The sequence below is a fragment of the Cervus elaphus genome, chromosome 12 (assembly GCF_910594005.1).
Source record: "Cervus elaphus chromosome 12, mCerEla1.1, whole genome shotgun sequence".
Taxonomy (NCBI): Eukaryota; Metazoa; Chordata; class Mammalia; order Artiodactyla; family Cervidae; genus Cervus; species Cervus elaphus.
The window spans coordinates 4,062,457-4,075,154 of NC_057826.1; the positions used below are offsets into that span (position 1 = coordinate 4,062,457).

General features: G+C 41.8%; 1 long non-coding RNA gene across 1 annotated transcript in view; it reads left to right on the forward strand.

Annotated features, from left to right (window-relative positions):
- The window catches only part of LOC122705602, an 86,898-nt gene that overhangs the window by 38,154 nt on the left and 36,046 nt on the right, over window positions 1-12,698 (forward strand). The window contains exon 2 of the long non-coding RNA XR_006344153.1: window positions 2,948-3,028. This is a non-coding gene — a long non-coding RNA (uncharacterized LOC122705602). The remainder of the gene's footprint in view (window positions 1-2,947; window positions 3,029-12,698) is intronic.

Consider the following 12,698-nt stretch of genomic DNA (forward strand, 5'->3'; position numbering starts at 1 on the left):
AGAATCCACGTCCTTGCCTCTTAAATTTTCTAGAGGCTACCTATTTAGGCAACCTAAAGTCCCTAGAGGTTCCAGGTACTGTTTCTCTTCAAAGCCTGGCTCTCTTCAAAGCCAGAACTGTGACATCTGTCTGCTTCTGCTTTTATCACCACATACATACCTTTCTCTGGACTGCTCTGTTCTGTCCTTCAAATTTAAACACCCCTCTGATTACACTGAATCAGCTCCAATAACCTAGTACCATCTCTGTACTTTAAGCTCACTTGATTAGCAAGTCTATTCTATCTTCAACCTTATTTCTGCCTTGCCATGTAGCCTAACGTATTCACAGGTTCTGAATATTAGGGCTTGGACATATTTAGGGGTCATTATTCTGCTTACTGGGCTTCCCTGGTGGCTCAGATGGTAAAGAATTTGCCTGCAATGTGGGAGACCTGGGTTTGATCCCTGGGTTGGGAAGATCCCCTGGAGGAGGGCAAAGCAACCCACTCCAGTATTCTTGCCTGGAGAATCCCATGGACAGAGGAGCCTGGCGAGCTATAGTCCATGGGGTCGCAAAGAGCCAGACACGACTGAGCGACTAAGCACACATTCTGCTTCCTGTGCCAGCCTTTTCAAAGTCTTCCCTTTTCCTATCTGCCCATCCCTCTCACCCGTCTGCATACGACATGGTGTCAAATGCACACCTTTCTGATTGCTTCCCTAGGGCTTTTGTTTATTTACAGTATATTGGGGACCACCATGAATAAGATGCTAGGTTAGGTGCTAAGGATTTTGCACCTAGTAACAGATGACTACTACGTAGAATTATGAGGCTAGTAATAAAGATGTGTAAGAGATGCTATTGCAGGCTAGGTTTGCCAGGAGGCTGACTGTGAGACAGAGACAGCTTGCAAGAGGCTTAGAGAGGACTTTTGGGATTAGCACCTGAGGATGAGATGGGATGGAAGTGGGAATCAACAGGGAGAGAATTTGGCTTGTGATAGAGCTTTCAGCAGAAGCTCCAACACTTTGACCACCTGATGTGAAGAACTGACACTTTGGAAAAGACCCTGATGCTGGGAAAGATTGAAGGCAGGAGGAGAAGGGGATGACAGAGGATGAGATGGTTGGATGGTAACACCGACTCAATGGACATGAGTTTGAGTAGACTACAGGAGTTGGTAATGGATAGGGAAGCTGGGCATGCTGCAGTCCATGGGGTCACAGAGTCAGACACGACTGAGCGACTGAACTGAACTGAAACTTTCTTTGGAAACCTTGGTAACCTGGCATGGTCTGATGACAGGATGATACTTCAGAACCATTCCAAGTTGGGGCAAGAGAGCAGGGCTTTTGTGCCCCTAGGGTAACCAGTGATTTAGTGAAGGTTTCTGCATGAAGCAGGCATGACCTTGGATGAGGCCACTCACTTTGGCTGAGGCAATCCCTGAATGCGGCCGACAGCTGAAGCTATTCACTAGCAGCACCCCGAGCAGTTGGGGTCTTCATTTATGAAGGGAGATATGAGTGTGGATTACAGATCCATCTCTGGGTTATGGAAACATCTAGCAAAGGCACCTTTTTCAGTCTGACAGCCAAATGCTATGAAGTGGCCTGACTCTTCGCTGGACCTTGGTATTGTTAAGAGCTGATCTGTCCATCACAGTTTGGTCCTGGTTTTCTGCAGCTGAATATAATCTCACCAAACACCAACACCAGGCAAGGTCACCATGACTGTGATGGATTGAGACAGGAGCTAAGCCACTGTGCAGTCATGACTGCAGTCAGACAGAGAGAAGAATTTGTTCAAATAAGAATTTGTCCAAAAATGACCAAACGTTCCCCAATCCTGGCTAACATGAGGGGCTCTTGCTTTGTTTCTCCTATCTTCTAGATAAGAATTTATTAATATACCAGAAACAATTATTAAGATCCTGAAGAATAGAACTGTCCCCACTTCCTGACAACATCCAAGCAGAACAAAGCCCTGATTCCTTGACCTCTAAACCTCCTCTCTAAATCTAATACAAGCCCAGACCCAGTGATGAGGTCTTTCTAATGCCCTTTAACCAGATACTTCGTGGCTCTCCATGTGTGTGGGCTCCCTGTGGCCACACGTTGATAAACCCAGCTTTACAGGTATGTTCCTGGTGGTCTTTGGTTGGAGGGCATTGACAACTAAGTCCAGGGGTAGAGACTGTGCCTGACACATAGTCATACAATAAATATTTACTAATAGAAGGTCTTATTTAGCTTTGAATTCTCGTGCTTTGAATATTCAGCAATGACTAATTTATTGGGTATTAATAGGCTCAGTATGTTGTAGAATGTATTTTGTTGGTTGATGAGTGAGAAAATGAGCCTCTTCTAAAAGGGTTAAAGACATTTTGGAAAAGAGTTACAGGGGGAGACATGGGAGAACCACAGGGCAAATTTGTGAAAATCAAAGTATTTCAGTATAACGAGGAATAGGACGCCAGAGGATGTCAGGCGTTTTCCTCTGGGGCCCGGGCTGAACTTAGTGAATTATCACTTACACTTTGTTTTCTGCTTCTCATTTCCCCTGGAGAGTTTACTTCTGAAAGACTACTGTGATGAGAGGAATACCAGGCGTTCCTGGGGACCAAGGTTGATTGCTGGAACATCTGGGAAATCACAGGAGAACTCTATAGTGACTTGGGAGACTTATCTGAGCAAGTGGATGTAGAACTTCCACTGTGTCTGCTGTCTTAGAATCAAGGTGCCTTCATTTTCAGAGATTCCTGGAGCTCCCTGGATGGTTTTGAGGTGATGCTGCTCATGGGGCCCCTGTGAGAAATCATAGGTTTACCAACCTGTCCACTCCACGTGTCAGCTTCCTCTTGATCACATCCACCCTCAGGATGTGGATTCGTTACTTCAGATATTTTCCCACAGACTCCCTTTCTTTTTTTTTTTTTTTAATTGTCTTGTCCCTTCTCTCCAGGTCCCAGGATTTCAGCATTTACACAACTGTTGCTTGATCAATACCAGCTCTGAAAAATTATCTGTTGAACTCATTGACAAGGTACAAATTACTGATCATGTCAAATTTCCAAAGGGGGCTTGTAGTTCTCAAGGAAGCAGGAAATACATGTCTATAGAATTCAAGCAGTCCAATGGCAACTGGCAAGTGTGTGGGGAGAGTTTAGAGTCTCAACATTTCTTTTGCCCTCAGAATGGTAATACAAGTTTTTGCCTAACTTGGAGGGGCAAAAACCTCATTCACATGCATGGTAGGCTTTTTGACTAGATTAGTTTAGGAAAATGAAGCAGACTAAAACCATGCTTGTTGAGAAGAGAGTGATAAGGATATTCTTTCTGCTTCTCAAAAACCAGAATTCATAAGAAGTGAACACTGAAAAGTCTAGAATATACTCGGTACAAATCGACTCTGCTATTTTTAACCTGCTTCCCTGGGTCATTTTAATTATATCTGAAAGATGAGTTATGAGAGGAAAATGAATTAAATTTCCTTTTATAAGTAATTACAATGCAAATTTAAAACTCTTATACCCTGTTTCTGAGGAATGACGGGGGTGGAGATTTTCTTTCCTTTATATTTTTACTTTCCTCCCTATTCATTTAAGAAAAGATGTCATGATTAAGTGGAAACAGAAAAGCCATAATAGGAAGTTAATGGTTAAAAGGCAACTCAATTTCCTTGTTGTTTTGAACATTTACAGTGTTGGCGTGTGGGTTCTCACTCCATTCTTCATCAAAGTAACCAAATAATGGAAAGCATTTCAATGCACTGCTGAATGTTCTTTCCTTCATTGAAAGTGAAAGTGAAAGTTGCTCAGTCGTGTCCAGTCTTTGTGACCCCATGGACTATACAGTCCATGGAATTCTCCAGGCCAGAACACTGGAGTGGGTAGCCTTTCCCTTCTCCAGGGGATCTTCCCCACCCAGGGATCGAACCCAGGTCTCCCACGTTGCAGGTCGATTCTTTATCAGCTGATCCACCATTAAAGATAAACTAATTTTGAAAGTTTTGCTGGTCTACATCATGTACTTTAATTCAGTACATGGTTGGAATGTAATTGGTACCAATTCAGTAATTGGTTGGAATGCTGTAAAATGAAGGTCCTTAAGCGTTCTGTTAATTTAAAAGACAGTGAAAAGTGGCACTTATTTCTGATCATGATTCTGATATTTTTAAAAGAGACTTTTTGGTGACCATGTCCATTTAGTTAGGGGGCATGAAACAGAGCAGAGCACTGTGGTCTTTGACCCCATGTCCTCAGCCTGCCTTTTGTCCATGGAAAAACTTTAACTAAAGCCTAAGTTTGATGAGAGAAGAGAGAGAATGCAGAAAAAAAGAAAAACAGTCAAAGGACACCAAATAATAATTGTTTAGTCTCTAAGCAAAGTGAAAAAAAACAAAAAACAAAAAAACCAAACTTTAGCTCCTTTGCATGGGCTATGGATAATATTCCAAGTCATATCTTGTGAGCTTTCTTAGAGATGCTGAAATTCCCACAAGGTGGGAGAAGCTAACTGCTTGATGACCAGACTGTGGCCATGACATAAGCTGCTGTAACTCTGAGGACTGGCTTCAAAGAAATGGGAACAAACCGACCGTGGAACTGAAGATTAACTGCACCTAAAACAATCACGATGACACGGGTGAGGCCACTGGTGACCAATTTCAAGATGACTGTCAGAGCTGAGAGTGATCAGTTCCTCAGTGCAAAGTACAAAGAAATAGAAGAACACAATAGAATGGGAAAGACTAGAGATCTCGTCAAGAAAATTAGAGATACCAAGGGAACATCTCAAGCAAAGATAAGCACAATAAAAGACGGAAACAGTATGGACCTAACATAAGTAGAAGATATTAAGAAGAGGTGGCAAGAATACATAGAAGGACTATACAAAAAAGATCTTCATGACCCAGATAATCATGATGGTGTGATCACTCACCTAGAGCCAGACATCCTGAATGTGAAGTCAAGTGGGCCTTAGGAAGCATCACTACGAACAAAGCTAGTGGAGGTGATGGAATTCCAGTTGAGCTATTTCAAATTCTTCAAGATGATGCTGTGAAAGGGCTGCACTCAATATGCCAGCAAATTTGGAAAACTCAACAGTGGCCACAGGACTGGAAAAGGTTAGTTTTCATTCCAATCCCAAAGAAAGGCAATGCCAAAGAATGTTAAACTACCACACAATTGGACTCATCTCACATGTTAGCCAGCTAATGCTCAAAATTGTTCAAGCCAGGTTTCCACAGTATGTAAACCATGAACTTCCAGATGTTCAAGCTGTATTTAGAAAATGCAGAGGAACCAGAGATCAAATTGCCAACATCTGTTGGATCATTGAAAAAGCAAGAAAGTTCCAGAAAAACATCTACTTCTGCTTTATTGACTATACCAAATCCTTTGACTGTGTGGATCACAACAAACTGTAGAAAATTCTTAAAGAGATTGGAATACCAGACTACTTTACCTGCCTCCTGTGAAATCTGTCTGAAGGTCAGGAAGCAATAGTTAGAACCAGATATGGAACAATAGACTGGTTCCAAATCGGGAAAGGTGTACATCAAGGCTGTATATTGTCACCCTGCTTATCTAACTTATATGTAGAGTACATCATGAGAAATGCCAGGCTGGATGAAGCACAACCTGGAATCAAGATTGCCAGGAGAAATATCAATAACTTCAGATACACAGATGACACCACCCTTATGGCAGAAAATGAAGAACTAAAGGGCCTCTTGAGGAAAGTGAAAGAGGAGAGTGAAAAAGTTGGCTTAAAGCTCAACATTCAAAAAAATGAAGATCATGGCATCCGGTCCCATCACTTCATGGCAAATAGATGGGGAAACAGCGTAAACAGTGTCAGACTTTATTTTTTTTGGGCTCCAAAATCACTGCATAATGTGACTGAAGCCATGAAATTAAAAGACACTTGCTCCTTGGAAGAAAAGCTATGACCAATCTAGACAGCATTTTAAAAAGCAGAGACATTGCTTTGCCAACAAAGGTCTGTCTAGTCAAAAGTATGGTTTTTTCAGTAGTCATGTGTGGATGTGAGAGTTGTACTACTAAGAAAGCTGAGTGCTGAAGAGTTGATGTTTTTAAACTGTGGTGTTGAAGAAGACTCTTGAAAGTCCCTTAGACTGCAAGGAGGTCAGACCAGTCAATCCTAAAGGAAATCAGTCCTGAATATTCATTGGAAAGACTGAAGTTGAAGCTGAAACTGCAATTATTTGCCCACCTGATGGGTAGAACTGACTCACTGGAAAACATGTTAATAATATGCTCATCACATGCATAAAATCAATCTTGACTCCATAGAGTTCAAAAAAAAAACAACAACATTGAATAGTATGACTATTGTCTTACAAGTAATCATACTTCCTGATGGACAGTCAAGTATATATCCTTTAGCAGACAATATATAAGAATATTTGTGGAATATATAAAAGAAAAGGTGGAAAAATAAGTTCTGTAGAAATTTAGAAGACATTCCCCAACTGCCTGGAGCAGTTGAATAATAAGTAGGGATTTAGTTGGATCCCAGAAGATGGATAAGTGAGGCACAGACTGACTAAAAGTTTGCCAAGATCATTCCCTCCTCCTTCTAGGCAAAATGATAGCTGATGGTTCTCAGCCTCTCTTGCAGCTATATGTGCCCGTATATATTGTGTTCTGACCACTGAGATGCAGACAGATGTGACGTACTTCCAAACCTGGCCCATAATAGATCCTGCACATTGTCCCATGTTTTACATCTTCCTTCTCTGAAAACTCAGAATCAGGGCGTCCAGGGGAGAACCATGAGGTTCCCAGGGACAGAAAAGTTACTAGATGGAAAGAGTGGTCCCCCAAGTGACTGCATGGGGAAGACTGACCCCCTCAACTCTACCCACAATGGAACTTAGGTGAAAAGGAAGCTTATTTTGTTAAGCCCCTGATATCTGGGGTTGTTTCTTGTGAAGATGCCTACTCTGAATAAGATAATACTGTTTGGTGGTGTAGATGAAAAGGAAAACAGAGGATTAAGTGAAGCCTAGAATGTTCTACACCTGTGCTTCTAAAGGTAACAATCTTTTCTATGAATATACGTGGACTTTTAATAAGTTGTTAAGAACTTGAGGCAAGAAGTACCAGTATTTAGTAGGATATCTTGTGGCTCCTTTTAATATCTGTTTTTTTCAGAAACTATCCTTCTAATCTCTTGTCATGTTTTTGCATATGTCATCAGTTTTCTGGTCTTAATGCATCCTAATAAGAAGTGTTGGGAGCATGACATGGACCACAGAACATGTTCTTATGCCCATGTCCTAGTAGAAGAAACCAAAGTCCCCAAAACATAAAAATTAATTTTCCTGAAATCACACAACTGGTAGGCAGGAAGAAGGCAGGGTTTAGACTCAAGTCAGTCTTATGGCTCCAAATCCAGGGTTATGTTAACTGTGTCCCACAGTTTCTTCTGTGAATAGCTGCCTTCTCTTTGGATGCATGAAGACATGGTTGACCATTGACATAATTATGAAGACAGTTATGTATAACTTATAGATGGCTCTTTAAAAATTTTCAGTCCCCATTTTGACAGGAACATCACAGAACATTTAGGCTTGTTGTAGTAAGACTTTTTAACTTTTAAAAAAACTCGGAATTTTTTTCACAAATAGATTTTCTGACTGAATATAACCTGGATCACCAGTTTTTGTACTCAAATATAAGGACATTCAGTGTTACTGCAGTTTCGATGTCAGAACAGTTTTTTTTCTTTGACAGCAACTATTTTGTTTGTTTATTCTCCCACCCTCCTTTTGCCTGTTTTCCTATTTATAAAGTTTTTTTTCCTTAGAAATTAAAAAAATATGAACTTGTGTACAGTTACATATGCACATTTTCTGTGATTTTGCCTGGATTCAAGTGAGCTCTTTCAATCTGAAATTTTCTTCTTTTACAAAACAAATAGTCTAATATTCATTGTTTATGATATAGCCTTTATTTACTTTGTTATCTTCTTCTGGAATTGTGGTTTTGTATGTTTTAGATCTCTGGGATGGGTCCTTCATCGTTCTCTTGATTTTTCCTTATTTTTTCTTTGTCTTTGTTTTCTTGAGTTGATTTTGTAAATCAGACATTTGGTTTGCTACATCATATAATCTATTTTTCATGGCTCCCAAAGCATTTTGAATTTTGCTAGTCACGTCTTTCAGGAGCCAAATCTTGTCACTATTTCAATTGAGTAAATTTCTCTTGAAATTTATTCAGAAAATTCATCAGAAATTGCTATCTGAGAATTTTTATTGTCTTCTTGGAGAGAATTTTGCACGAAAATATTTGCCTTGAATACTTAAAATGGTCGCCTTCTTGTGTGGTTTCCACCCCCCCCCCCCCATTATGTCTGGTGATTTTCTCCCATCTTTTGTAAAGCTAAGGTGACCACAATTTTTGTTATTTCTAGTTTGCTGGAGCAATGTTCCCGATGACTCAGATTTCCCCCCACCTCAGATAGTTTTCTGGAAAAGTTCTCCATTCACTTTTAAGTGTGCTTCTCTTGTGCTTGAACTTATTGGCCCAGTGTTATTTTTCTATCACTCTGTGAGACATTAACACAAGTAGCGTAACTTAAAACTGCACCCATGTTTTATCTCAGAGTTCTGCAGTCGGAAATCTGGGTGGGCTTGATTGGGTTTTATTCTTGGGGTTTCACGCTCCAAGTCCTGCCTGGGTTGGCCTCCCACTTGAAGGCTCTGAGGAAGAACCTGATTCCAAGTTCATTCGGAAACTGGTAGGATGGAGTTTTCTGTGGCTGTGGATCTGAGGTCCCTCCCTGCTGCATTGCTGGCTATCTCTGCCTCTTCAAGACCAGCGCTCTGTCCCACGAGTCCCGTCCATCTTCAAAGAAGCAACGCCATGTGGAGCTTTTCTGCTTCAGAGGTCTCCAACTTCCACTTCCAGCCTGAGTTTAAGGGCTCATGTGATGATATCAGCGCTGTCGGGATAACAGCATAGGCTGACCCAGGTGGCACGTGTGGTAAAGAACCCACTTAGACAGTCGTCCTTTAGAACAACTCCAAGTAGGGATTAAAAAACTCTTTCATTTTTGCTTTCATTTTTTCCCCAACATTACTAATGACTTTTTGTAGATTCACGTTTCTGACTGACATATTCCTTCTGTCTGAAGAGCTTTCCTTACTTTTTTAAGGAGAAAATGTCTATTGGCAATAACTTCCCTCAGTTTTGGTTTACCTAAGAAAGCCCTGCTGTGTGTGGGTGTGTGTGTGTGTGTGTGTGTGTGTGTGTGTGTTTAGTTAACTGGTCTCCCGGCTGGGCTGGGTCCCCCTTGCGGGTGCGGCCTTTCTCCGGCTGCAGTGAGCCAGGGCGCCTCCTCGCTGTGATGTGCCGGGTTCCTCACTGGGGCGGCCTCTTCTGTCGTGAAGCACAGGTTCTCGGTGCGAGGACTTCGGTAGCTGCAGCTTGAAGGCTCTAGAACACAGTCTCAGTAATCGTGGCACATGGGCTCAGCCCCCTGAGGCATATGAAATCCTCCTGGGCAGGGATCGAATCCATGTCCCTCGCCACTGACAGGCAGACGCTCAATCACCGGACCACTAGGGAAGTCTTTCCTTTGTGTTTTTAATAAAAGGTATTTTCAGTGAGTGTAGAATTTATGTGGACAGTACCTTTTTTTCCCAGAACTTTAAAGATACCACCCATTGTCCTTCTGTTTATATGATTCCTGATGAGAAGGTTCCTGTAACTTTTGTTCTTCCATTGGCAATATATCTCTTTTCTTTGGATGCCTTTGCATTTTTGGTTTATAGCAATTCAAATAAGATATGTCTTGGTTAAATTTTTTTTTTCCTGCTTGGTGTTCTCTGAGCTTCTTGGATTTGATGTCTGTTGTTAATTTTGGAAAAATCTTGGCAAAATACTTTATATCCATCAAAATGTCTTCTTCTCCTGATTTAAAAGTCATATATATCTTGGACCATTTGATATTTTCCTACAGTTCATAAGAACTGTTTTTATTTCCACTCTTTTTCCCTTTGCATTTCAGCTTGGATAATTTCTAGCTCCAAGTATATCACTTCTTACCTTGGCCATGTTCAGTCTACTAAAACCCATAGAAATCATTCTCCATTTACAATTATTTTTTCAGTTATAGCATTTACTTTAGATTCTTTGTTATGAGTACCAACTCTGCTGAAATGAGCCCTCTGAACTTGCATGTTGTCTACTTTTTACATTAGTATCTTTAATACCTTAATAAGTTACTCAAATGCCCTGTCCAATAGCTCCAGTATGTTTTTTGAACCAAAATCTGGTTCCAAGGATTGCTTTATCGCTTTGCAGTGTCTTTTTTCTTGCCTTTTAGTATGTGTGGTAAAACCCAGACATCTTATCTAGGATGGTAGTTAGTAAAAAAAAATATTTTTTATGTTTAGAAATAAACATGCCTTTTCTCTGTTTAGGTTTTAAAGTTGAGGCAACAGTAAATTAGTCTAGTTAGGAGTTAAGCTGTGCTTGAGGTTTGTTGTTGCCATAGTTACCCTGAGTGTACCGCAAGCATCAAATTCCTTTAACAATATCTTGTGTTAGGAGTGTAGGTTGGTTCAACAGAGGTCATTTTCTCAATTTCCACTTTCTCTTGGGTTTGGGTTTGGCTTTGCCCTGAAGAGATTATATCTCTTAAACTTCTTTCAGTTTTACTCTCCTGTAACTCTCACTTGAGATCGCCAGCTAGGTGGTGGAGCAGGGGGTGTGAGGAATTCTCTGAGACTCTCAGGAAGCCTCGGCGCTTAGCAGACACTTCACTCCTGGCTCTCAGGTCTGTGATCTTGCACGTTCTCCAGCTTCAGTGCGTGGACCCGCAAGCATTCTGCCCCACCCCCCAGGGTTGGGCTTTGTGGAGTTCTTCCTTCCACCAGCTCCTAAGGTAACAGACTCTGTTAGTTACTCTTCCCTGTGTTATTTAGGGAGGATGATGCAGGTGGGTCCAGTAGCGGTTGCTGTTCCACTTCCGAAGACATCAGTGTCTGAGAAACCTTCTCAGGATTCTCTCAGCCTCCCTCTGCACATCTGTGGGTTCGTGGACAGACAGTGTGCACGCGCGTGTGAATCCTCTTATATCCGTGGCTCCTGGAGGCGTCATACTCTCACACTCATGCAATTAATTAATTGCAATCTGTTATACTTTAACAACTAATTAAAATACTTTTGCTGCTTCTTCATCTGTGCGCTCAGTCGCTTCAGGCATGTCTGACTCTTTGCCACCCCATGGACTGTAGCTCTTCTGGCCCCTCTGTCCATGGGATTCTCCAGGCAAGAATACCGAGTGGGCTGCCGTTTCCTCCTGCAGGGGATCTTCCTGACCGAGGGATCGAACCTGCATCTCTCAATTTACTGCATGGGCAGGTCAGTTCTTTACCACTGGCGCCGCCTGGGAAGCCCACTTCTTTGTACCAGCTCAGGTGATGTCCAGCAGCCTCTGCCCCAAGGAAAGAAACCCCTCATTCCTGTTTCTCCCTCCAGGTACTGTTGTCTTTCCAGATGTCACGTTGTCTATTTTCTTTCACTAGAGTCTAAACTTTCTGGTGGGTCCCGGAAAATTCAGCAATTTGCAGTTTGTCTTTTGTTAGAAGTTTGGGTGCTATTTTTCACCTCTCTGTGTATCTGAACTGAAAATGATATTTCAGTTGACTAATTTTGAGACAAATATTTAGCAGCATCTAGAAAGCACACCCATGAAACTCCTGGAGGTAGAGAAGGACAGGGGAGCTTGGCGCTCTGTAGTCCATGGGGCTGCAAAGAGTCAGACATGACTTAGCAACTGAACAACAACAACAAAAAGCACCCCCAGGACTTCCTGGTGGGCCAGTGGTGAAGGCTCCGTGCTCCCAATGCAGGGGCCCGGGTTTGATCCCACGTGCTGTAGCTAAGGCCTGGTGCAGCCAAATAAATAAATATCCATCAATAAATAAAATAGAAGGCACATCCAATACAGCACAACAATCAGGTTATTCCTCATTCACTGAAAGCAGCCATCTGGTTATTTGGAATCATATATAATTAAAAACCCACCCTGTTTTATTCGAAAGCAGCCATGTTAATTTGGCTTATGAAGTTTGTGGAAGAAAAGGTAAACCCCCCCCCACTTTGGTGTTTCCATAGTGTTTTTCTGGGACCTTGTATCGTTCCTGCAGGGCGGAGTTTGTGTCTGTAGCCCCCTCCAGACAGAGTCCCTGAGAGCAGCATAAGGTCTCGTCTACCTTTATCTTCTGTTGCTGAGCAGATTGCATGGTACCCAGCGGGAACTTGATATGCGATTGCTTAATGTTGCTGAAGGTCTTTGGATCATTCAGTGAGATGGTGCATTTTCTGAGTCTCTTCATTTCTCAGAGAGAGAAGCCTCCAGAGATGACCGAAGTCTTCTTCCAACTATTTGACCTATATAATTCAGTAAAAAGCACGCAACTCAGATGTGCTCTGAGGAGGCCTGGGGCATCTACTGAGGTGGTCTGTGTGCCCTGAGATGCCTTATTTCTTTAGCCAGGGAGCATCTGGTATTAAATTCCAATTTAGCTACTATGTCTCATAGTTGGATGTATTTTTAATGCTCAATGACAAACAGCATTTTAACTTGAACTCTATCAGGCTCGAGGCTTACATTAAGTGAAGAAGTACATGCAGACATGGAGGAGAGATGGAGAACACTGACTGCTTTCA